At 36.3% G+C, this 26,573-nt stretch overlaps 1 long non-coding RNA gene across 1 annotated transcript in view; it reads right to left on the bottom strand.

The window, feature by feature from the left end:
- Positions 1–26,573, bottom strand: part of LOC149080103 (uncharacterized) — a 129,942-nt gene that overhangs the window by 75,903 nt on the left and 27,466 nt on the right. Inside the window, exon 2 of the long non-coding RNA XR_016193491.1 lies at positions 8,518–8,614. This is a non-coding gene — a long non-coding RNA (uncharacterized LOC149080103). The remainder of the gene's footprint in view (positions 1–8,517; positions 8,615–26,573) is intronic.

Raw genomic sequence — 26,573 nt, 5'->3', positions numbered from 1 at the left:
ATTTTTTTTTTATATGCCCGTGTCGAGCATGTGGTTGAAAAAAAATACATGCGCGTTGAGAATTTTTGCATGCTCCGGGCATGTCGAGCAATAGATTTGTCTAACCCTGCCGTGACGTCAAATTTACGATCCTATGTGATTCCCATAGAGCAGTGGTTTCCAAAATCTTTGAAGCACGACCCCTTTTGACCAAAAAATTTATCGGCGACCCCTTATATAGGCTAAACAAACCTGGATATTCCGATTTTTTGCCCATAAATGTGCTGTCTCGAAAACACTTTTCGGAACGATTGTTTCGGTTTTTATTGAGCGATATTGACTTTTAACGATATTCTATTTTTTTTTAATATTATATAAATATTATTTTGCTTTTTGACGTACTTAGTGTTTCTTATACAAGATGGAAGTGTAGCGAGGTGTATGCTGCTTGATTTTCGTATACAGGGTGATTAAGAAAGGATCATCCGATTTCAAAATGATTCTACACTTGAAATCGACCATTGACAAAAATTGTTCATAAAGCGTAGACATTTCCCCCTTATATTCACATGTACCACACTTACCATTCTGTGTTTTTAATTTTTAAGAAATGTGCAATTTTGGAATCGGATAATTCTCTTTGAGTAGAAGTATTAATTTGATGTATTGATTATTGTAAAAGTAGATTTTGATAAAATCACATTATAGGATACATGATAATTAGTTCAACTGAGTAAACGCATTTTTTTAGGTTTGACATATTGTAAAAAAAACATTAATTTATTTGGTCGTTTTGTTTTGGAGACTCTCGCGACCCCCGTAGCTCATTGACTTGACGTCCTCCAGGGGGGTCGCAACCCACACTTTTGGGAACCACTGACATAGCGAATAATGTTAATGATCCTTGGCTTAATACGTTGCCTGAAAAGGCAACCCCTTCGGATATAATGGCACATTTTTGTCATGCTTCTTTCCACGTGGTGGTTTACCAAGAGATTCATAGAATTAAAGCTTATCATATTGAGGTAATGTTTTTCTGTTATTCTGTTGATTCGATGTTCAAAAAATAAGATTTATGACATGATTGGCGCTCTGCATTGTTTCATTGACGAAACGAATATTCCCGTACACAAAATATTCCCGTATTTTCCCCATTCCTGACTTTTGATTTTTTATTGTAAAAATGTCTTGTTTTTTCAACGAAGCTTATTTTACTCATAATTTTTACTATAACAAGGATGAAGATAATTCGAATGGTTTAAAAATTGTGTTTTAATGAATATGACTATAAATATTCATTTGAAATGTTTAATTTTTTTCCCCCATGTGAAACATTTTAAATTACTACAAACTTGCTGTAGCATTTACTGTATTTCTCGCCGAGTTTTACTTTTATGAAATATTTGGCGATTTTACTGACAATTGCCATTGACAATTTTTTTTGGTGAGAATTGGTGGTGTCACATATCTGTGATCTAAAAACTTCCCGTATTTTTCTCTATCAAATAACATATACATCCTACCTTCATGCACATTATTTGATTGCATCTGATTATATTTTTTGCAACGACACCTTGGCTATAACGGTATAATTTCGCGGAATCTCCGATGTCGTTATAACCAAGTTGACTGTAGATGTCGACCAGCGTATCGTTTTTCTACAAATGCATTTAAGCTAAAAATAAATACAAAGACCACAAGTCGGGAATTGTCTGTACAGACGGGGATTATATGCAAATATAAACTTATATAGAAAATATAAACTTCAAAAATGAAATTAATATCGATAAGCAGGTTCCATTAAACAAAATCGCATTAGATTTTTGAAATACGAGTCTATTAATTGAATAATTGACTCTATTCGCGAAAAAACTAATAAAACTACACTTAAATGCAGTATATAGTGTTTGTTCTCTCTACTTTCACAATTAATTTGATATTCTTATCTTTTGTTTCATTAAAATTTATTAATTTTGGCTTAATAAACTTTAATAAAATGAATTCAAATAGAATATTTTTAAAATTATCTGTTGATGCCTTCCTGCGGCATTTTTACTACGTTTCCTAATTTAATGGTAGATTAATTCGTTACCACAACGTGTTTCTTGCAAACGTCGCTATAAATGCTCATTATTAATTCCGTTCCTGTTGTTATTGATTTTTATGATTATATTTGTGGATTTATTTTTTCTTTTATTTATGTTTTATTATTATTTTTTATTTGGATTTATGTTTATTGTTTGTGCGTACTTGTGATGAAAATACATAATGGATACCGTTTTTTGCGGCTCGTAAGCCAGCTTAGCTCTCCAAAACGTTTCGTATGTACTTGACACTCTCTATATGAATAAATAAATTTTTTCATTCTTTCTCATTCCCATTTTTGATGCCACAAGACCATCTATTGACAACTTAGTCATCTGAATGCAAATGCAATAACATCTCTAGCTTGTGTGAGGGTATTCGATATTCTTTTATCCAGCAATTTCACTTGGTATTCCTTGGGTATTATGCTTCTGTCATTGTGTTTTTTTCTTTTCGTCACTTCCCACTGCTAATAAAATATGAAAAAACTATATTTGTGAAGAAGCGAAAGTTCTTTTGGAAAATATAACAGGGTGTTCCAGAACTCTAGCGCTTAAATGAGAGGTAATATCATCCTTTACTATTTTGCGTCAGAGTTCAGGAATGTCTTGTGGAGATAAAATTTCAAAATGATTTTCATAAAATAGGCAGAAATTATTTTTTAAATAAAGTACACCGATTATGGTTTTTGTTTTCCATAAATGACTACAATAATGAAAGCTAATTCTATCAACGGATTATTCTATTAAGGGAAATATACTATATTCGCAGTCTTATAATTTGGTTTCCAATATCTAACAATTTGTGGTAGGTTTTGTTGGCTTAATCACTGCAGTGTACTTGAAAATTCAACTAGAACAAGTTAATCCTCCATGACTTGGTGTATATTTGAATATACGCAGCAAATATGCAAGGTGTCCTGTAAGTCCTAATGTGGCCTTTATCTCATCAATCGTTCGTCTAAGAGGTATGATTCCAATTTAAAAAATGCTTGAAATATGTTCAGAAATCTCCCTGTATCAGTTTTGAGAGTGAAAATGCAGTGCGTAACAAGATAAAGAAAAATCTAAATTTTTATAAGGACGGCCTGTCTTAAAAAACCCAATTAGAGAGAAAGGTGTTGCCCTGTCTGTTCTCTGAGGACAACAACAAAATATTTCACTATTCTAAGTGCAATATTCTCAGAAATATTCGAATTGAAAACTTGAGAAAAGTTGGGAGAAAACAGTAAAAATGAGGGAAGAAGTGTGTTGTTCGTTAGTTTAAGCTGTTCTTTTCCAACTTTTACACTAATTTTTCAATCCAAATATCTCCGCGCATATTGCACTTACAAACGTAAAAGTTTTTTTGTTGGCCTTAGGACAAAAACTTTCTTATTGGGTTTTTTAGGACAAGGTGTCCATGTAAAATTTATATATTTTTTAATTTTGTGACAAATTGTATTTTCTTTCTCAAAACTGGTATAGGGTAGGTTTCGAACACATATTGAGCATTTTTTAAATTGGAACCATTCCTCTACGACGAACGGTTGATGAAATAAAGACCACATTCGACAGGACTTACAGGACACCCTGTATAGTAAAAAAAATCCATTATACCAATTTCTTTGCTCAATTTTATTGGTATTTTATAAAGTACATCTTTTAGCGCCATTTCCGTACGAATATAAGTAGAATACTTTTTTATCTAGATAGAGGTGATTCTTTATCAGTGTCATTTTTGAGAGCTGCTGAAATTTTACGTGTTCAGAAATTTATAAAATCGCACCGAAATGAGGGAATCAGAAATAAAATTCATGCTAAAAACTATTCAACTTTTCTGAGCAAGATTCAATCTGTTTATGGATAAAGATGGACCATGAATTATTAGTACACCGTCAATCGACTGCTTTTACAAGGGGACACCAGTATCGATTGGTAAGGGACAATGCGAGGTTATGGTGTCGCAGGGAATTTTTCTCTAATAGGGTTGTTAATAAATGGAATAGCTTACCCCTTGGTGTAGTAAATTCTAACACAATTGACACGTTTAAAAAGAAATACGATAAACATGTTGGGATAAATCGAGAAGCTATCCATACTTAGAGTAAGATAACCATAAGTATTCTTTATGGGCATTGTATATATATTTTATCATGTATATGTATTGTTTGTAATTGCATTTTTAATTGGGTTGCTGTATTTTTGAAATATATGACATCCATATTTGTTATGTGCATCTTTTTATCAGCCACCTCATTGGGAATTTTGCCTGTTGTGGCTTTGTATTTTGTATTTGTATAACAGAGTAAAATAAAGGAAAACTATATTTTACCATTAATTAACCATTGTAGCTGATTAAAATCCATTTTAACTGATTAAATTTTTGTGTTGATGTATCGTTTCAATTGATATATGTTAACAGCACCCATTTACAACAACCGTATTTATATTTAAAAAAAATCCAATGCGTTTTTATACTGTATTAGTGAAACATAGATAGTTGAAATTCTTTTCATAAATGCATGCAATGCTGAATGAATGGGGGATTAATTTGTTTTTCTGTTGAATTTGGCGTCAGCTGAAAGCAAAAAAGAAAGAAAAAAATTGAATGCTCGGATTTTGTGTTGCGAATGTATTATTTATTTGTGCTTTTCTCCAGTTTTTCAACCATATACTAGAATCATCATTGCGTGTATTGACAAAAGCAATTTTTTTAGCAAATTTTTGAATATTCTTTTGAATTGTTGTTATCAGTTTGCCGTTTTCTGTGTGGAGACATTTTAATAAACTCAGCTAGTATTTTCACTTCGAAGTGTGAAACACAACTTCAAACGCGAAGATGAAATTCCTAGCTTCAATTATGTTTTTTTATTCTCCAATGGTACAAGACATGCATGAATGAACGCCAGGGTCTCTGCCACCGGACTTATCCCGTTGCCGAGATCTCTTCCAGCCCAGCTTCGTGGCAGGGTACAAGACATGCAACGAGTCAATAATTCTACCAAGTTTTAACACTTCTAATCTTTACGAAGGTCTTTAACAGCTGGCTGATGCGAAGATATATTTTGGAAAGAGGGAAAATTCAACTGCCTCTGCGGGGAATCGAACCCACGTCCTTTCACTTTCCGGGTGAATGCCCTAGACCACTTAGCTGTTAAAAACCTTTGTATGGATAGCGGAGAGTGACATCTTCCTCGGACTTCTAATCTTGTTTGGTTTTAATCTTCTTAATGGACTCTTTGTCCTGAACTTTTGGAGGACAGAGTATATACAGGATTTTCATGATATACCTTTGACGATATACGAGCCTCTGGAAATCAGCTGATGCAAATAAAATTTGAGGTATAGGTGTTTCATAGTATGCGCTCGAGAATGAGAAGAAAAACAAAACCGTAGCTTTCGCGGGTACGGTTACAGCAACAAAAATTTCAAAAAACTGAAATGTCAACACTCACTTTCATGCATTGCAAAGTGATCGGCGCAGAGAAACAAAAAACTTCACCTCAGGTTTCACTACACGTACACGCACATTCCCGCATGTACCGATTCGTTGGGGGTTCCGCGAGGGGGGGGGGGGTGTGGACGGGGTGCATGTGTGGTGTAGCAGTAGTAGGTAGGGCCTCCAAAAAATTGCTCGGGGATCCATGATGTTCTTAAGTCAGCCACCTCGTTGGGCAATTTGCCTGTTGTGGCAATACAAATTTGTATTTGTAAAAAATCATGAATCGCGTTCAAACTGTATCTGTAGCACCATAAACGCCGGCGTAGGGCACACATAAAGGAGATCTCACTAAGGGGTTAGTGAGCTAACCACTCGGTATTCGTCTTGCGCCAGCGTTTATGGTGCTACAGGTAACTTTTCAACGCCATTCATGATTTTTTACTGCGCCGCTCACTTTGCAATGCATAAAAGTGCGTGCTGCTGTTTGTTGTAGTTTTTTTTTCCTTCAAAATTTCAAAATTTTGTTGTTGTAACTGTAACTGCAAGAGCTACGGTTTTGTTCGTCGCATTCTCAAGTACTTACTCTGAAATACCTATATCTCTAACTTTATTCCATTTGTTGATTTTTGCGGCCTCTAGGAAATCTTCATCCTCAAAGTTATTTCAAGACCACCCTGTACGTAACATTTGGATCATCCAATTTCTTCCAAATCAAAAAATGTATTACTCGAAGAGCTAAAATAATTTATTAATTTTCCCAATTTAATTGATATCCACTCGAGAACAAATGCGTGTTTACGGTTTTTTACTCATGACAATTTTATTTGATTGGATCTGGAATACATTTTCTTAAATATTCAGTTAATAAGAGTAGTCATTCACGAAAATCAGTCATATAGAAACTAGTCTGTCATCGTCAGATTTCTTTCGGTATCGAAAGAAGTTAAGGTTGCCAAAATAAATTTTCATTTATTTGACAAAAAACAGACAGTTATTGGTTGTATTTCAATTATCATGTAAGTTTTGCTTTATATAAATAACTTAATCATATAATCATGCTTGGTTAATACGAGAAAAGGTTTAGTTTTTCTCGAAATAACCATTATTCGTTAAATCCTTGAAATAATAAAAATGTGAAAAATAATGTATAATACACAGAGATTGGAAACACATTCATAAGGCATCACAATAAACACATTAAATACCGATTTCCTATGAGATTATGTAGTAAAACTTCCCGATAACGGACACCCATGGGACCAAAGATTTTGTCCACTGACGGGGAGTGTCTGCTAATGGGAAAGGTATGATGTACAGTAGAACCTCGTTTATACGATTTTCAGATTTAAACGGCGTTTTTCTTTGGTCGCAATTGGCACCTACACATGTTAATGTTGAAATGTATATGATACTCTGTGTAAAAGTGATACATCGGTGGTCATGTTACAAAACCAACTCCATCAGCAATCATCTCGATAAAGAAAGTTCGGTTAAATTTCACTAGACTTATCACTTTAACTGGCGATTATGCATAATTTCCGACATAAAGTTGGAAAATCTGATAAATATGGGAAAAAATTTATAACCTTCCTTCTCTTCATTCAACTAATTAATTATTTTCACCCGTACATGATACGTGCACTACACATATTTTGCAATAAAATTAAATTAAAATAAATGTGAAGAAGATAACACACTCACTATAACATTATCAGTCTTGTAATGTTGGCTTTCTTCACAGTTTCAAAAAACAACCAATATATTACTATTCGAATTCACCATCCTGGACCATAGTTATGTTCAGTTAACCAATTAATTATTGATTATTTATTATATTTACCAACACGAGCTTGGGATTAAACATAAATCTTAGTTGAACATGATAAATTATAGGTTTATGACCAAAAGTTGATAAATTGGAGTTTGGAAAAAATTAGAGTTTGCCTGATTTTACTGTCTGCTACCGAGAGTGTCCTCTAATGGGGAGTGAAACAATACATTAAAGCCCTATTCCACGTGGGACCGGGATTCAGAAAAGGGTCCGTTAACGAGGAGTGTCAGTTAGGGTAGGTTCCACTGTATTCCTGGTATGGTAGTCCCATACCGTTCATTCACATGCTGAAGGACTCCCATGGTTGTTTACCTAGTGAATCAGAGAACCCTGACCTACGTTGTACTGAGTCGTCAGAGAATGCTTCTCACAAAATAGGATAACTTGTTTTAGAAGGTTTCTTATTCTAAAAAAAAAAATAATTCCCGAGGTTATGGGAAGCCCAAAAAACTTTCATGTTGTATAAAATGGATCGATGCTTGTTATTTCTCGAATTCAGCTCGGAGATACCCCCCTCCTCATCTACCCCTCGAACCAACTTTAGAAAATCACTATCACATTACACGTGTATTGCCATATACTGTATAAAGAATAAACTATTTTTGAAAAAATTCACTGGTTTAGGATTGCTTTTTTTTGACAAAAAATATTTATACTCAGAGGTAGGGTTTCCAAACTCTCGACATTTTGAAGCCTTGGGAAATCGTATTTCCCGAGAATTCTCGGGAATTCCCGAAATCACATTTTTACTGTGAAACCTGTTTTTATTTACCCCCCATATTTACCCGATTCTCTACGTTTATACGACGTTTTTTTCGGCCTCACAATTACTCTTTTTACTTTCTAAAGTTAAAATATTTCATTTATGCGCCGCACTACTTCAATTGCACGATATTTTCACGACACGAATCCCAAATTTTATAATTAATTGATTAATGTTATGTTGTTATTATCTTTATATTATTATAATATAAGGTTTGGAAATCTTTGCGTTATAGGGCGATTTGGCACTCGTTATTGTGTACTCGAGACTCGTGGTAGCGGACCTCGCACCAGGCCCCAAATTTCATTACAGTTTGGTCGGGCTCCGGAAGACTTGTACAATTTCATATTTTACCTCTTGTAGATTAAATTAAATTTACACAGCATGTGAACTTTCATTTTTCCACAGTTAGCAAAGAAAAAAAAGAATGTCTTACCTTTTGTATAGTTTGAATTCAAACTTGCCTATATGCAATACCAAGATGGCTTTATTCCAATTATGCTGACCGCATGTTTATACATCACTCTTAATCACTACAAATAAATATAATACTACATTACCCACTAACATAAAATAAACATTCTATATCTGCGTTTTAAACTGCACCCAAACGTTTGAGATTTGTAACTTCAACTGTACAAAGTAATTTTACCCCACTTGTACATCACGGTTATTTTTTTAAATTATTTGAAGCCATTCAGATTGAAAGGCCGATCATAGTCACCCCACTTGAAAGCAAAAAAACAAAAGCAACCTCCTCTCCCGGCAATCGCTTTTTTTTTTCCGGTAGGATTGCTTAAAAAACAGGGGTCAGTTGTAAACGACAATTTTTCCAGGGAAGGGATTCACATGCGCCAAATTGAGCAGTGTAAAGACATAAAACTTCTTTTCTCAATCACTTGCAGGTGGTACGCTGGTTTACACAAACTGGAAGCCCCTTTCCCTCCACGTTTTTTTTTTCAATCTCTCTCTACTCTTCCCCCCCCCTTTTCCCCCAAGCAATGCTATGCTATAGACAATAAATTTTCAACATATATTCAAACTGATTTTTTTTTTATTTGTTATATTCCAATTTCAGTATTAATGTGTCACAACAGGAATTTCCCAGATTTTCGGGAATTTTTCTCGGCATTTCGGGAACAGAAAATTGCAAAAAATTTCCGAGAACGGGCACGGGTGGGAATTCTAGCCAGGAAATCCTACTCAGAGCCCTAACAATATGCTTGTATCGACGAAACTTCTTTGTTGAGCGATCGTACAAAAAATAATGAAATTTGTAATGCAATTAAATAACGAACCGAAGATGGTTTTAGAAATATTTTTTTTTTTAATTGCCGTGATTTCGTATTAACAGTGCTTGTAGTAAACGAGTCGGATAACATCAGATATTGAAATATTGTCTGAGGCTTTCATGGCCGGCGTTAAATGACTTGCAAACGGTTTCCGGGTTATTCCTAGACCATGGCCTAATAACCCGGAAACCGTTTGCAAGTCAACATAAAAACATCGACTGCCATTGAATAATGTTTTGCTTTCCTTTCAAGAACTTCACATGCGGAAATATTGTGCAGTATTGCAAAAAAAATTTAGACAAGGTTAGTGTGAGGTTTTATAATAAAAATATAATTCTAAAAAACGAGAGTTTTTTCTAGTTAAATCTACCACCATAATTTCAAATATTATAACCTAGCCCGAAGGTATGCAGACGAGATACTGCGACCTCATGTCATCCCTTACGCTGGAGCCATTGGGGATTCCTTTGTTTTCCAGGATGATAATGCCCGACCGCATAGAGCTCGTCTGGTGGAGAACATGCTTGAAGCTGAAACAATACAGCGTATGGAATGGCCAGCGTGCTCTCCTGACCTGGACGACGCATTGCTGCGCGACCAAGGCCGCCTGTTACTGTCCGAGACTTGCAGATTGCACTTCTTGAGGAGTGGAACAGTATTCCCCAAAGTCTGATCGATAACCTCATAGCATCCATGGCAAACAGGTGTGCAGCAGTCTTAGCTGTTCGAGGAGACCACACGCCCTATTAAAACTCATGCATCATGTCTAAACAGTACTTTTTTTTATCCTTTACATGTAACCAAATTGTTGCCTTAAATCATCTTTTCATGTTTTTTTTCAGATTTTCAAAGAATTAAAGCTTAATTCCAAATTTTTTTACGTCTTTTTTCTGTGTTGCGCATTGATACGCGTGTACTATCCATTGTATGCCAATACGTGGCTGTCTCGCACGGTTTTCTTCACTTTTTTGCTTGCTCCCCTCATTGTTTTGAGCAGTGTATAATATAGCCGTCCTGATCTGATGCGAAACGCTAGGAAAACACAAACGGGTAGCGTAATTATGTAACACGTTTCTGCCGGCGCGAAATGGTCTAATTCGGTTCACGCGGCGCAAGAAACCTATTCCTAGGAAAACCCAGCTTAAAATCTGTTTTTAATTTCATCGTAACTCTAAAATTACTTATTGTTATAACGGAGTTAAAAGAGAAAATATCTATCAAAAATATAAACAAAAAGTATAAATCATATTGCCTTTAAGGAATTTATCTTTGGAATAACGGATTTTTATAAAAAAAGAAATTATACCGCATTCCTAATTTATGATGTATTTATTTGTTTCATTTTGGCGTCGTCCATCTTTTGTGAAGCCAAAAATAGAGTCTTATGTTATGTTTTTAAGTATTTTCAAGTTAATCTACGTGTTAAGTAGCGAAGAGTTATTCGGGGATGAGATTGGTGTTACCATGGTAACGATCTTTATTATTATTATTATTGCGCAGACTCGTCTAAAAGCGAAATGTATTCTAGGAATGGTGAATTAGTTTTCCCGCCATCATAACGCTCCAGCAAACACTTGTTGATAGCAGCTCCCAGAACCAGAGATAATCCACTTGTATAAGCACGTGTTGAATTCATAGCGATGTGCCACACCAGAGCCAGAAGAATCATGACCATCACTGGGGTGATCACTGCAATGACAGGTGGAACTTTGGCCATAATTGGCCTTATCGGATACGTCACCGAAAATAACATAAACTACATCATGAAATACGGCATGATCCCCTGTATACTGGGCAGCCCGTCTGGGTATTTAGCTCTTACGGTGGCGAATCTTGCAACCCCCACACTCCGTCTGCAATTAACCTGCTTGTTTATGTCCCTTTTGACGAGCTCTTCTGCATCGGCGATGGCTATGATGGGCATCCACGGCTACGTTGAAAATACACTCAAGCCATCACCTGTATTTTTTGCATGTTTTGGCTTGTCTCTAATTATAGCCATGTCCAGCTCGGTCACTCTCATTTGCTCGATCATTACCCAGAGAGATTACGGAATCGAAGAAGAGCCTACCAATGCATATGAAATGGTAACACGCAATTCAACATGCCTTATAAGACCACATGAGTTGCCACCTCCCGTCGAAGAAGAACCTCAGCAGGGTGACGAGTAAGTCTACAATAATTTAAACCAACTTATTATTATTACTACTCAAAATATATCAATTTCTAGCGCGTTTTGTCATTGAACCAAGGGAGAAGATATTTTTCCTTATGTCTGGGAATTTTTTATCACTCTTGGCTCAAAAAATTAGTAAAATGTGCACTAAATATATTAAAATTTTCACAGTAAAAATGTAAAATGAGCATGGCATTCTTGCATTAGATAAGAGACTTGAGAAAAAATAATTCTCAATGCACTAAGAACTTTACATTTATTACATTGATGTCTTATATTTCTAAAATAGAAATATATGACATCCATATTTGTTATGGGCATCTTTTTTTGAGCCACCTCGTTGGGCATTTTGCCTGTTGTGGCCTTGTATTTGTATTTGCACTGTTTTGTTTATTCAAATGCATAATATATATATATTGTTTTATAAGTAAAATTTCTCTCTTTTTTAATTCAAAATTATTCAAAAAAATTCATATTCCACCTCATTTACTTCTAAAACAAATTGCAAAAATGCACAGAAATATTTAGCATTACTGCATGGGTGTGAAATTTAATAAAGGTGTTAGAAACATTGAAATACATAAAAATGGTAGTCGTAAAACTTTATAATATTCATAAATCAAAGTTTTCAGAATGTATTGATTATTTCGGTTGTCAGGGGTAATTGCAAATTAATGATACAAAAAGAAAGCATGCCCGTTAATTTACTTCACAGATACACAAGTAACAAGAAAGTTTAATTCTTCAAGTTCTACAGATACTCTATGTAGGGCCCCTTTCGTGACACGACCGACGTCTAGACACCAGTGGTTTATAACCTTTAAAAGCCCACGGCTCGGTTGATTTCTTTTTTGTGATTGGAAGGCCCGGCCATACACGTGATTAATGGAAAATAAATGGATAAAACGAAACAAAAAATAGACCACTCAACGACCCGGTTTGACAGATGTCAGGGTCTGGCACTGGGACGGGGCCCGGCGGTTGAGAAACACTGGTCTAGACCAGTGGTTCTCAACCGAGGGCCATATGGATCCCGGGGAGCCACGACTGCTTATAGGGGGGCCACGAAGAAATGTGGAAAATGTGTGTCTAAAAATATTTCATTTCCAACAAAAAAAAAATACATAGAATATTTTTCCCATTACTTCTTTCCCTGTTAAAGTGACATTAACATGAGGTGTAGGGGGGAAAAGAAAAAGTTTTGCATGTATCTGGATGGTTTTCGACATGCGTTGTGGGGGCTGACAATGCGTCAAGGCACTAACTATAGAAGTAGCTTCGGGCGAAAAGTCTTCCTTTTCGGGAGGCTTTTGATAAAATGGAAATTCCGAACCCCCGGAATAACTGTAAGGACAGGAAATTGTCCGGAGACTTTTCATACAAAGAAAAGGCAGACAAAGATTTTTTGGTATCCGGAAATTTCGCCCCTGACATTTTGCCCCGGAACGTTTAGCCCCTGAAAAATTTTCGTGCCTGATATTTCACCTGCCCTGAACGCATGAATTACTGTATGAGTGACTGATTGTGTGAGTGATCATATAAGTGAACGAGTGACCACGTGAGGGACCAAGTGAGTGTGAAATCTGCTTTAGGAATGAATTAGTGACCGTACAAATGACCAAGTGAGTAACAGAATGACTGACCACGTGAGCGACAGTATCTATGACTATGGAATTGACTGTATGAGTGAGTGACCGTATGTGTATCCACGTGAGTGATTGATCATATATGAGTCACCGAGTAATTGACTGTACGAGTGACCGAGTGATTGAACATATGAATGATTGTATGAGTGACCAGGTGAATGGTAGTATGAGTATCCAAACGAGTGATTGAGTGGTTGACCGTATGAGTGACCAAGTGAATGACCGACTGAATGCTTGTATGAGTTTCCAAGTGAGTGACTGATTGAGCGTATGAGTGACCAAGAGAGTGACCAAGTGATTGATCGTATGAGTGACCAAATTATTGACCACATGAGTGATCTAGTGATTTACTGTATGAGTGACCAAGTCAGTGACTGAGTGATTGACCGTATCAGTGACCAAGTCAGTGACTGAGTGATTGACCGTATCAGTGACCAAGTCAGTGACTGAGTGATTGACCGTATCAGTGACCAAGATTAACCACATGGGGAGTGATTGACCATGTAAGTGTCCAAGTGAGTGACCGATTGATTGACCATATGAATAATTGTATGATTAACCAAGTGAGTGACCGATTGATTGACCATATGAATAATTGTATGATTGACCAAGTGAGTGACCGATTGATTGACCATATGAATAATTGTATGATTGACCAAGTGAGTGACCGATTGATTGACCATATGAATAATTGTATGATTGACCAAGTGAGTGACTGACCATATGAGTAATCGTAATAATGACCAAGTGAGTGACCGTAATAATGAACAAGTGAGTGACTGACCATATGAATAACCGTAGTAATGACCAAGTGAGTGACCGTAATAATGAACAAGTGAGTGAAAAAGTGAGTGACCGTAAGAATGACCAAGTGACCATGTGAGTGATCAAGTGAGTGACAAAGTGAGTAACCGTAAGAATGACCAAGTGACCATATGAGTGATCAAGTGAGTGACAAAGTGAGTAACCGTAAGAATGACCAAGTGACCATATAAGTGATCAAGTGAGTGACCAAGTGAGTGGTCAAATGAGTGACCAATCGAGTGACCGTGTGATTGACGAAGTGAGTGACCGAATGATTGAACGGGTGAGTGTCCGTAAAGGTACCCCCATCTTTATCTCCCTGTTATGTGTGGTTATGTAGTACTTTAAGGGGCCCTAAAAATTTGGAATTTGCTGTAAAGCATAAAATGAGTGTTTCCAAATTTACGTTGCAGCGAAATTTTTCAACATAAGCTGCAACATTTTTCAACTATATAACGGGCGCGGTAGCCCAGGTCGATAAGATACTCGCCTAAAATACCACAGGATGTTTAGAGGTGTCGCGAGTTCGATACCCGGTTCGTCCTTGTCAGAAAACTTTCCTGACACAAGAGTACAACCAAAAAACGCGACTTGACCGCAGAAAAAAAATTGCTACCGCAGGGGGTCCCCATCGAGGGGTTAGCGCACCAACCTCTCGATGAGTATAAAAAACAAGCCTGCCGTTCGGAATCGGCAATAAATTGTAGGTCCCGGTTTATTTAGCCCTCGTGTGCAGAAAATGACCGTGGTGCGACAAAAATGATCAAATGAAGTATATAACAGTCCTGAAGAAAAACATTAAAATTCCCCCAAACTACCCCCCCCCCCGTCACACTTAATACGTACGCCAATGCATTTGCGACAGCAATAGACATTATATTATGCTTTGTGCAAATTTCTGCCGCATACTCACCTAACATTTACACAAGGGGCGAAATGTCGGGTTTGGCATGAGATATCCGGTCCAACTCACGTAGTCGCTCACTTGGTCACTCATATGGTCACTCACTTGATGATTCATAAGATGACTTACTCGGTTACTCCTGCGGTCATTTCTACGGTCACTCATACGGTCAGGGCAGGTGAAATGCCAATCAGTAAATTACATACACACATAAGGGATTGTGCAACATCATTATAAGATTTCGAGGCGATTGTATATGTATATATATACGATGTAATTCTATTGAATCTGACATCTGCAATCTAAAAGAAGGTAAGACTTTTTCGTATTGCTTTTTTCTCAATTTTAATTTAAAATGCGAAATAAGGACTTTAACGGAAATAAGTCCTGAAATTAACAAATTTCCAACTTGACAGATGACGGCCTGGTGCTAGGTCGTCACGGTGACTACAAAATCGGTATTGGCGCCTAGACTTTTCTGTATGTGTTTGATAAATTTGAGTTGAATGACACAATCTTTTTTCTGATTTCATGACAAGTGTATCTTTTAAGATAAGGGTTAACAGTTCCATAATAAGATTAGTTAATTAAGTTCCAGCAAAGTCAAAAACACAATTTAGTACTATTTTTTTAGCAAAACATTTTACTTCGTTCCTAAGAAATTTGGCTGCACCGAAATTATTTTTTTATTTGCCAAGCCCTGGTTATTTAGATGAGAGAAATAAAATTTGAAAAAAAAGTAGTTACACGCTTGTTTTTTGGTTTTGCAATTATATGATATGATTATCAAATGCATAATTTGATAATTAATTAATTAATGTGTGTTTGTTCAGAGCCTGATCAAGTTCGTGTGGAGTTTAGAGCTTGACAATTTAATTCGGGGACTATTCACCTCTATACTTATCCGCGAAATACTCATCTATGCGAAAAATACGTATATCATTACGCATTTGGACATGTCAAAATTCAAATTTTTGAAGCCTTATAAACAGGATGGCCTTTAGTCGTAACAATCTTCATTGCATTTATATATGTATCATTGAACATTTAAACACACTCGGTGTTTGCTTGTTAGTAAACTATTACTCAGTACAGTGGAACCTCGTTTATACGACGTTGAAGAGGCCGCAAAACAATTGGCTGCGTAAATGCGAAAATCCCACACCTGAAACTCCTTTGGAAGTTACTTTCCCACCCCCTCGATATATATATATCTCAATGAAAATATAAAAAAATAAAATAATTTCTTTGATTAGATGTGAAATTTTGTAATATAAAAACCATACATGGAAAAAATACCCACGAAATTCAATTTTTTAAAATTATATTACTGCATAACTTACTTAAGAAACTGTTAATTGGCACAATATTACTGTTGCTTCAATCCCAAGTATTCTTATGCTATTCCTTTCAAGATTTAAAAGGGGAAAAAAAGAAAAACGTCATTTCAAGCACATTCAATATTTGGAAAGGTCTTATTTTCGTTTGTTTTGCCGATTGGTTTCTATAATGCAGATACAATGTATTGAGACCATCTCTAAGATTAACACCAGCAGCTCTTTAATGGTTTTCTAAAAGAAAGAACCACAATACTGTACATACACTTTTCGATACTGGCCTATTATCGATACCGTTTCCTATTAATAGTCCTGTATCATCCCAAATAATTTCAATGCACTTTCCTACTCTGCAGGAATAATGTTGTGGACATTAGAAGAAAAAAATCCTAAAGGGCGTATGGCCACATTTTAAATAATTCAAATCTATTTGTTTGAGACTCACTGTGTCTGCTGATTTCTCAGAAAAATGCAATGAATTCTGACCTATAAGCGTATATATACATGTCTATAGCTGGCTCAATGTGTCTCTTCGTATCTGTCAATTTAAAGTTCATGGCTTTTGCAGTGATAATACGATTGAAAAAATGGCAGGTTTTCAAAAATTCTGCAAAAATTACGCGGATTTTATACATGGGAATAATTTCCATAGATTCCAAACATTTAGAGTTCAAGTAGAAGTGAAAATGTCGAATACTGTAATTGAAGTTTCACGTCACAGAGTGGTCAGTTTTGCAAAAATTGTGACCAGAACCCCCCCCCCCCCCGAAAAAAAAAGTTTTGTCGTTCAACTCTGATTTTCTCACAAATGAAGAGTGAATAAACCCCACCTTTTTGACAAGTTTTCTTTTTTGCCCATGACGCGTCTTAGCTTTTGCCCAGAAGAAGCTTCAAGTATACCGCACACATCAATCTAAACTTCTTACAAAATCACTCTCGTTCAGAAATTTTGTAGCTCTCCACGTAATTTTAGGCAGCTAATTTTTTTCCTTCAAGTGTGTTAGCAATTTATAAATACATTTTTAATTTTGTTTTTGGTATTTTTATTAAAAAATAAATTATTGTTTCAACCAAATCAACAATGAGTATTTTGGAAGCTACTGTTAATAAGCAGCTGAACAATATCGTCAGTCCCTTTGTCAGTTATGGTAGAGAAGAAAGGGAGAGGAAGGAAAAGAGATAAAAGGGCAACGAGATGGGAGATAACTTTTGCCCAAATGCCCCTGAAGTCCCTATGATCGCAAGTGACACTGTGCGTATTTGTCTATACACCGTGTGGATCCAGGGAATTGTGTCTGGGGAAGAGATTTATTGTGTAGGTTTGTTGGACTGACCCGTATTTTACTGGACAGATCAATAATTCTTATATTATTTGGCAATTGGACGGGGGAGGCGATCCCTCTCCTCGGGATCTACGTCTGATCCCACCGCACTATAAGAATAATGAAGAGATATTGAACAATCCATGACAACGCGTTTCAGTATAATTTACTCTGACATGAACGATGAATCTCTACTACAGGGGTCTTCAACGCATGACTTGCGGGCCACATTCGGCCCTCGGAGCTTTTTGTCATGGCCCACCGGTCATTTAACGATTAATTCTAGAATTAATCAAAGAAATAAATGCGGAATCGATTATAGAAATAATTCTAGAATATATGAAAGAAATAATTCCAGGACAAATTGGTGAAAATTCACAATTACAGAAAGAAATGATTTTAGAATTGATGAAACAAATAATTTTATAGAATTTGTGAAAAAAAATAACTTGTAAATCAATGAGAAAAATAATTTTTTTTAATTTCTGATAGAAATTATTTCACAATCAATAAAAGAATAATTGCGTAATTCTTGTGTGTGTGAAAGAAATAATTTCAAGAAATATTGAGAAGGAAAATAATTTTAGAATTATTAAAATAAATAATTACATGATCATTTAAAGTGATTTCAACTTGAAATTAATCTCAGAATAAATTAGTTGAAACAGTAATTCAGTAATTAATCAGACTTTTCAGAATAATTAATAAGAATTAATTAATAAAATGAATAATTTTAGAATAAATGAAAAGTCTTCAATTATTTTTGCTCCTGTTTAACTCGGGATTAACCTTATTATTATTGTTCCCTTATATTCAGATAGCATTAAATTACATGAGTTGGTGGTCCGCGGGCTTCGTGGGAAGTTTTGATTTGGCCCGCCATGTTGAAGACCCCCTGCTCTACTACGATAACTAGCGGCAATCAGCTTAAACTTGAGGAAAGAAAGTGTTTCTCTTCCATAATCTATCAACTAAACTAAAATTAGGTCCAATAATTTTCACAAGTCAAAATGAAATTATGTAGTGATTATTTAACTAAGGAATTGCAGTTTTTAATTTTTTTTTTTTTTTGTTACAAAACAACCATTCCTTTTTGATATGCACAAAATTAAACGAATTTTTTTTTCCATTTTTTTAAAATAAACGGATCAAAAATGGTAATGGGTTAAAAGTTTTTTGTGTGTGTGAAGAAGTCGGCAAACATCCCAAATCACCGAAAATTGGCTGAGAGGAAGGTTTCTTGGCTTCACTTATTTCGGTTTTCAAAATGAAATTCCTTGTTACATTTTGTGGTTTCAGACAAACTAAACATTAGTTTATATTGAGTGAATATTTTTTTTTAGATTACCCACGGCTTCCTCGGCAAAAAAAATGTCGACAATACTCAGTCGAGTATCTTGGCTATTCCATCACCACAAGAGAAAATATTGCCTATGTGTTTGTTATGTATGAACACACTTTCCAATGAAAACATACGTCCGTGTAAGTTGCAGAAGTATTTGGAATCGTCTTATAAAAACAAAGAAGGGTAAACCATTAGAGTATTTTCAAGCATTGATGGATAAATTTGAAACCAGATCGACAGAGTGAAAACAATGTTTTATCTCAAATCGTTTATCTCTTACAAGGTATCAAAACCGATAGCCAAGGAAAAAGCAAACCTCACACTATTGGGAAATCCCTGATTTTGCGAGCAGTGTCGGTGTAATTAAAACTGTCATGAGCAAAAATGCTCGTGAAGTTATTGAATCCATCCCTTTGAGCAATTTAACAGTGTCAAAACGAATTGATGAAATGGCAGAAGATGTAGGAAACCAACTCATCTCCCAGTTGAAAACCATGAAATTTGCTTTGAAAATTGATGAATCAACATTACCAGGTAACACTGCAATACTGATGGCCTATGTTAGGTATTTGCATCACAACAAATTGAAAGAAGAAATGCTATTTGCACTCAAACTTGAAACAGATACCAAAGGAGAAACAATTTTTGAAGAGGTTAAAGCGTATTTCAAAGAAAAAGATATCCCTCTTCAGAACATTTTAGCCTGAGCTACAGATGGGGCCTCTGCTATGACGGGAAGATAGAGGATTCATTGCGTATTTGAAAAGTGTTGTACCAGAAGTGTTTTGCATTCACTGCATGATTCACAGACAACACTTGGTTTCAAAAAAGCTAGCAGGTCGTTTGCACGAGCCACTTCAGATCGTAATAAAAGCAATCAACTGTATTAAATCAAGCGCTCTTCAAGACCGCCTGTTTCGACAGCTATGCGAAGACAATGGCGAGGACTTCACACGTTTGTTGATGCATACTGAAATACGTTGGCTGTCCAAGGGTGAAGCCAGGTTTTCCTAGAAGCAGGTTTCTACAGCGCGTTCAGCGTGAAAATTCTGATTGGTCAAAAAAACCTACATTTCAAGTTTTTAACCAATCAGCGTTGCCACGCTGCACACGGCGCAGAAATTCTACTCCTAGGAGAACCCGGCTGAACTGCCTTTCCCGTTTTGTCACCCTCTGGCAATTAATTGTTACATTTTTCGAAGACAAGGAAATGGGAGACAAATTGATCGCAAATAAGTGTGACATTTTACCTAAGTGATGTCTTCGAAAAGCTCAATTCCTTGAATAAAATATTACAGGGTAGCAACTGTGACATTTTTTCGAGCAAAGAAATCATCACCGGTTTTCTAAAAAAAGTAAAGTTGTATGCTGCCAATGTTGGACGGCGAGAGTTCGTCCAGTTTCCTTCCTTGGTAGTAATCAGCCATAAACTGAAAGACGATAATGTAATTGTGCACGTGGGCCATCTAAAGCAACTGCGTAGTGACATGGAAATTCGTTTCCATGATCTGCTCAAAATGAAAATTCCTTCCTGGGTGGTTAATCCATTTATTGTGGACGTCGAAGATGTTTATATTTCACTACAAGCAGCGCTGATTGACTTACAAAGCAGCATGGCAGCAAAATTATCTTTCGATAAGGATGAACATAATTTTTGGAGTGCTGCATCAAAAACTTTCCACAGCTTTGGGATAAAGTGAAGTTATTTTTCATGGCGTTTCCGACTTCTTATCTAGTAGGATCAGGTTTTAGTCGTGTGAACAATTTGCTCAGCAAAGCAAGGAATCGCCTCAACATAACGGACAGAGGTGATCTACGTTTATCCCCCACATCGATAGAACCAGACATAGAGAAACACGTTTCTGGTCATGAAGCACAAGGGGCACATTGATAAAAAATCACTTATTGCATTTTTTACTGTATTGTATTATCCTCTGAGAACCCCTGTGTATATATATATATATATATACAGGGTGATTATAAAAACAATATCCCGACATATGGGCCCCTAACTATCATACCATTCACAGAAACTGAATGAAATTTTGGCATAAGGTATTTTGAGGTATGCGCTCAAGAATGATATGGAAAACAACAGTGTCACTCTAACAGTTACGGTTACAGTGAGAAAATTTCGAAAATATCAAATGGCAACACCAAGTTTTTTGTATTGGAATGTGATCTCCATTGTGAAAAACCCTAAATAGCGTTCGAACGGCAACTGTAGCATGAAAATCACCGGCGGTAGATAGGCTAAAAGTAAGGACAACCAATAATGACAGAGAAGCAGCAAAAAATAAAGCATTTTATTGTGTTTCACAAATTTTCCACATGATTTCCTTCACACACGATGACACTTTGCATGCGGCAGATGGTGGATAGCACTGCAGCACGTACCATGGCAATAGGAATCTCTTGAATCGCAGTTCTGATGGCATCTTTCAAATCAGATGCAGTTTGCGGACGATACTGATACACTTTGGATTTCAGATATCCCCACAGCCAGAAATCCATTGGTGTGAGATCAGGAGAGCTTGGTGGCCACGGAAACGAGAAATGACGGGAGATAACTCTGTCACCAAACTGCTGACTTAAGACACGTTTGACTGAAGACCCTACATGTGGAGGAGCACCATCTTGCATCCACACAACTTCAGATAGAGCATTTTGCCGTTGCAATGCGGGAATCGCGTAACGAGTTAACATGTCCAGATAGCGAGCACTCGTTACTGTACATGTTTGCGGATCACCGGCAGTAATCTCTTCAAAAAAGTAAGGGCTGAGGATGAACGTACTCGTTATACCACACCACACAGTCACTTTTTCCTCGTGTAATTGACGTGCAATTCGTCCCTGTATTTTGTATCACGTTTACTATACTTTTTATTATATACTTTTATACCATCATTATCGTAAATTAAAAAAAAAAATTCATACATGTTTACAAGCAAAATATTTGAACAGCTATTTTCTAACGGGTAAACGGGGGGGGGGAGGAATTATTGTCACCAGGGAGCCACAGAAACGGAAAAAATATTGAAGGGGGCCATAGGTAAAATAAGGTTAAGAGAACCACTGTGTTCTCAATCTTCCTTCACCTGCAGTGATGCTTATTGAAGTATTTTCCGAACCGGAAAAAATGGGACAAATAATTCACAGACCTTATAACAGCCAAACAAAATAAAAACCAATATAGAAAAAGAAACGATATTTTATTTATATCATATAAATCCAATAATCTAATGTACAGTGTCTCACAATCAACTGAAGGTTTTCAAAATGAGATAGCAAGAAAATCGAGACAGGTATTAAAGTCATTCTTGCGGAATATAAATGTGCGATGTGTCAGAAATTTCAGTTACGTCATTCATGTTGCAAGGGGTTGTATAGTTATTAAAATGAAAAATTAACTTTTTATATAGACACCTTATGCCCACATCATGTGGGTTATTGTCTGCCCAGTGCACACAATTTTTCGAATTCACGTTACCAGTTAACGAGAAATGCGCCTCATCTGTCCACAGAATGCGTAAAGGCCAGCTGCTATCTTCATCGTACCGGATAAGGAATTGATTCGCAAAATCTAGCCGTAATTGATAGTCTCCCACTTCCAACATCTGGACACGCTGGAATCGATACGGAAACATGTTTAGAACAGAGCGCAGAATCTTGCGGACAGTTGAATTCGGCAGATTCAGAACACGTGAAACACCGCGTGCACTTGCGGGACGAACTGTGCTTATCGTCTGATGAACTTCTGCAACAGCTTCCACGGGAACGGGATGTCGTCCAGACCGAGATCGATCGCATGTGCAACCAGTTTCTTCAAATTTATGAATCAAGTCCCGTACAGCTTTGACAGTGCACGGGCCTCGCCGTAATCCATGGTTTCTGCGGTAAACACGCAATGTCTCTGCGGCATTTTGTCCATTCAGGTAATAAATCTTTACGATTTCCCCACGTTCTTTCCCTGAAAGCGGTATCTTGTTCGGAATGGCAGAAAGCAACATACGTGGCTCGCATTTCACAGTGAATTTTCTTTCACCTAGCGTGACGACGTCAGTCATGACTGTGTCTTACGTAGAACCCGAAATTTGCATTTCTTGGTTTCTTCTTCTCGTTTTGTGGGGGACTAATCAGGCTGGGATCTGAGCCGAAGAAACGGTGTGACGAATGAAACGAACATTAATGCTCTGGTGCACGGCAAAGTCCTTTTTACTTTTTCCTTGCCTAGCTCCGGGGATTTTCGTGCTACAGGTGCCATTCCAACGCTATTTAGTGTTTTTCAGTATGGAGATCGCATTCCAATACAAAAAAAACTTGGTGTTGCCATTTGATATTTTCGAAATTTTCTCACTGTAACCGTAACTGTTAGAGTGACACTGTTGTTTTCCATATCATTCTTGAGCGCATACCTCAAAATACCTTATACCAAAATTTCATTCAGTTTCTGTGAATGGTATGATAGTTAGGAGCCCATATGTCGGGATAGTTTTTTTATAATCACCCCGTATATACCGTACACCTTTATCTACCTATACAGTGTTTCTCATCAAGCCGCACATATTTTCCCATGTCTCGTTTTTTATTCCCATTTTTTTACTTCACATTTTACTGTGCCATGTCATTATTGCATCAATACTTTGTGTATCATAATTATCGCAACATGACATTTCAACATCAATTTTGTGCTGCTTTTTTATCTCGCTTTTTCCTACCCACTGCAAATATGTGATCATTCTCTGCAACGTGACATTTTGGATCAACTTTCTGTATAGCTGTTTCTCGAAGCTCCCAGCATGATGCCACCCTACTTTCCTGCATGTTCATTTATGTCACACACATTGCATATAACTATCTCTGAATCACATCTTCCGCAAAATGAACTATTTTTTCAAGTGCTGTTTATGTGTGGCACTACTGCTTTTTTCTTTTTGGCACCACACTTTCTGCATTAAGAAGATACCCTGTACCAATTTTTCGTATATCTGTCTCTCGTGGCCCCCCAAGCATTGTGACCCACCGTCTATATATAACTATATTTTCTTTTTTATATCGCACATATGAATATATATTTTCTATTTTTTGCATCCCACATTCTCAGCATCAAGATACATAGTTTTTATTTTTTGCATCACATTCTCCACATCAAGATACTCTCTATAAATATTTCGTACAGCTTTTCTCGTGGACATGAAGCATTGTGCCCCGTTGTTTAGATATATATATATATATTTTTTTTTACCGCACATGTGTATATATATCTTTTTTTTGCATCACACATTCTCCGCATCAAGATGCTCTCTATCAATATTTCGAGCAGCTGTTCTCGTGGCCACCAAGCATTGTGCCACACTGTTTTGCTATATTTTCTGCCTCACGTCACGTTGAGGGAGTGCTTGACTGGTGAGGGGGGGGGAACTCGTTCGGCTTTGTCACCGGCTGGAATTTTTCCCAACACAACCACGTCCTTCGGAGGAAACTGCTAAAATCACTTCAGTGACAGAGCCTATATAGTAGTGTTTGATTTACTTGTTTAACTCCCTTTCCCTGTATTTTGTATCACGTTTACTATACTTTTTATTATATACTTTTATACCATCATTATCGTAAATTAAAAAAAAAAATTCATACATGTTTACAAGCAAAATATTTGAACAGCTATTTTCTAACGGGTAAACGGGGGGGGGGGGGAGGAATTATTGTCACCAGGGAGCCACAGAAATGGAAAAAATATTGAAGGGGGCCATAGGTAAAATAAGGTTAAGAGAACCACTGTGTTCTCAATCTTCCTTCACCTGCAGTGATGCTTATTGAAGTATTTTCCGAACCGGAAAAAATGGGACAAATAATTCACAGACCTTATAACAGCCAAACAAAATAAAAACCAATATAGAAAAAGAGACGATATTTTATTTATATCATATAAATCCAATAATCTAATGTACAGTGTCTCACAATCAACTGAAGGTTTTCAAAATGAGATAGCAAGAAAATCGAGACAGGTATTAAAGTCATTCTTGCGGAATATAAATGTGCGATGTGTCAGAAATTTCAGTTACGTCATTCATGTTGCAAGGGGTTGTATAGTTATTAAAATGAAAAATTAACTTTTTATATAGACACCTTATGCCCAAAAATCCAATTAGAAAATTATCGCCCTGTCACTCCTGATGCCAATAAAAAATGTCCACCTTTCTAAGTGCAACATTCGCACAGATATCTGAATTGAAAAATCGGAGAAAAGTTGGGAAAGAACAATAAAAACTAACGCACAACGCTTCTTTCCCAACTTTTCTTCAATTTTTAAATTAAGATATATCTGCGAATCGCACTTAGAAACGTGGAAATGTTTTCGTTGGCATCAGGAGAGACAGGGTAAAAACTTTATAATTGGATTTTTGAGCTCAGAGTATCCATATAATTTTTTTTTTATATATTTTAGTAACCATGCAACCCCTTGCAACATGAATGACGTAGCTTCCTGACTTCGCACAATATTCTGCAAGCTTGACTTTAATATGTGTCACCGTTTTCTTGCTATCCCATTTTGAAAACCATCAGCCGATTGTGGGACACTAGTATGTGCTCATCAGAAGGAAAAATGAAGTTTAAATCATACTTTGAATGGCTATTCACGTCCTAGCTGAAATACATAATCTGAAAATAGTAGGCGTTACTACCTAAACTATTTGGTTGCAAGACATACATACGTTATTAAAAAAACTTGAAAATTCAAAATCTTCAAGGCTTGTATGTATTTGATCCCTACCCAATATGACTTTTCAAGTTTTAGTTGCCCATTGCAGCAGGAGTAGGACTTTTTCGGGCAGCCATTCCTGTGGGAAGTGCAACTGAAAAGGGGTACTCCGTCAATTTTGTCGCAGCACGTTCATTTCATTTGCATGAGAGTTAATTAGATCGCACTCAGTTTCAAGTCGCTTTTAAATGGCTATTGTCTTCATGGCACTCACTGAGATTCGGCTAAGAGATTAATGGTAATGTAGTTAAATGATTTTTCAATGTGTAGGTATGGTATCGAAAACTGCAGTGAAACTCAAACTTTTGAGCTTATATACCAGTAGTTTCACGAAGAATCTGAAAAGAATAAAAAATATAAAGAATTTCAATCATCTAAAATATTGTATATGTCTTGACAAATTTTCATTCAAGTGTTACGGTGTAAATTTTTTCCGTATAATGACAGGTGCAAAATTTTACATTTTTTTTATATACTGTATATCTTACTTTAATTTTAGAATCATCTATAGAATTTTCAATCTCTTCGCACACTTTTCGTAAAACATTCCATTTAAAATATAATGTACATCTGAAACACTGCATATAGTACATGGTGGTCATAAAATAAGCTTGACGATATGCAAGCCCCTAGCGGCCTCAAAAATCAACGAATGTGAATAAAACTCAAAATACAGCTGTTTCAGGATATGCGCTGGAGAATGAATAGAGAGAACCAAAAACCTAACTTTCGCAGTTACGATTACAGCAACAAAATTTCGAAAAATTCAAATGGCAACGCCCACTTTTATGCGTTGCAAAGTGATCGGCGCAGTAAAAAATGATAAATATAGCTTTGAAACGGTACCTGTACAGCATCATAAACGCAACACGCACACAAAGAAACGTGTGGAAACAACCAATGCAG

Source organism: Pholcus phalangioides, unplaced genomic scaffold (assembly GCF_987345545.1).
Source record: "Pholcus phalangioides strain wild (caught in Gottingen) unplaced genomic scaffold, Ppha-v1.0 ptg000011l_1, whole genome shotgun sequence".
NCBI lineage: Eukaryota > Metazoa > Arthropoda > Arachnida > Araneae > Pholcidae > Pholcus > Pholcus phalangioides.
Note: the sequence above shows the minus strand (reverse complement) of the source record. Positions and strands in the feature narration are given on the sequence as shown.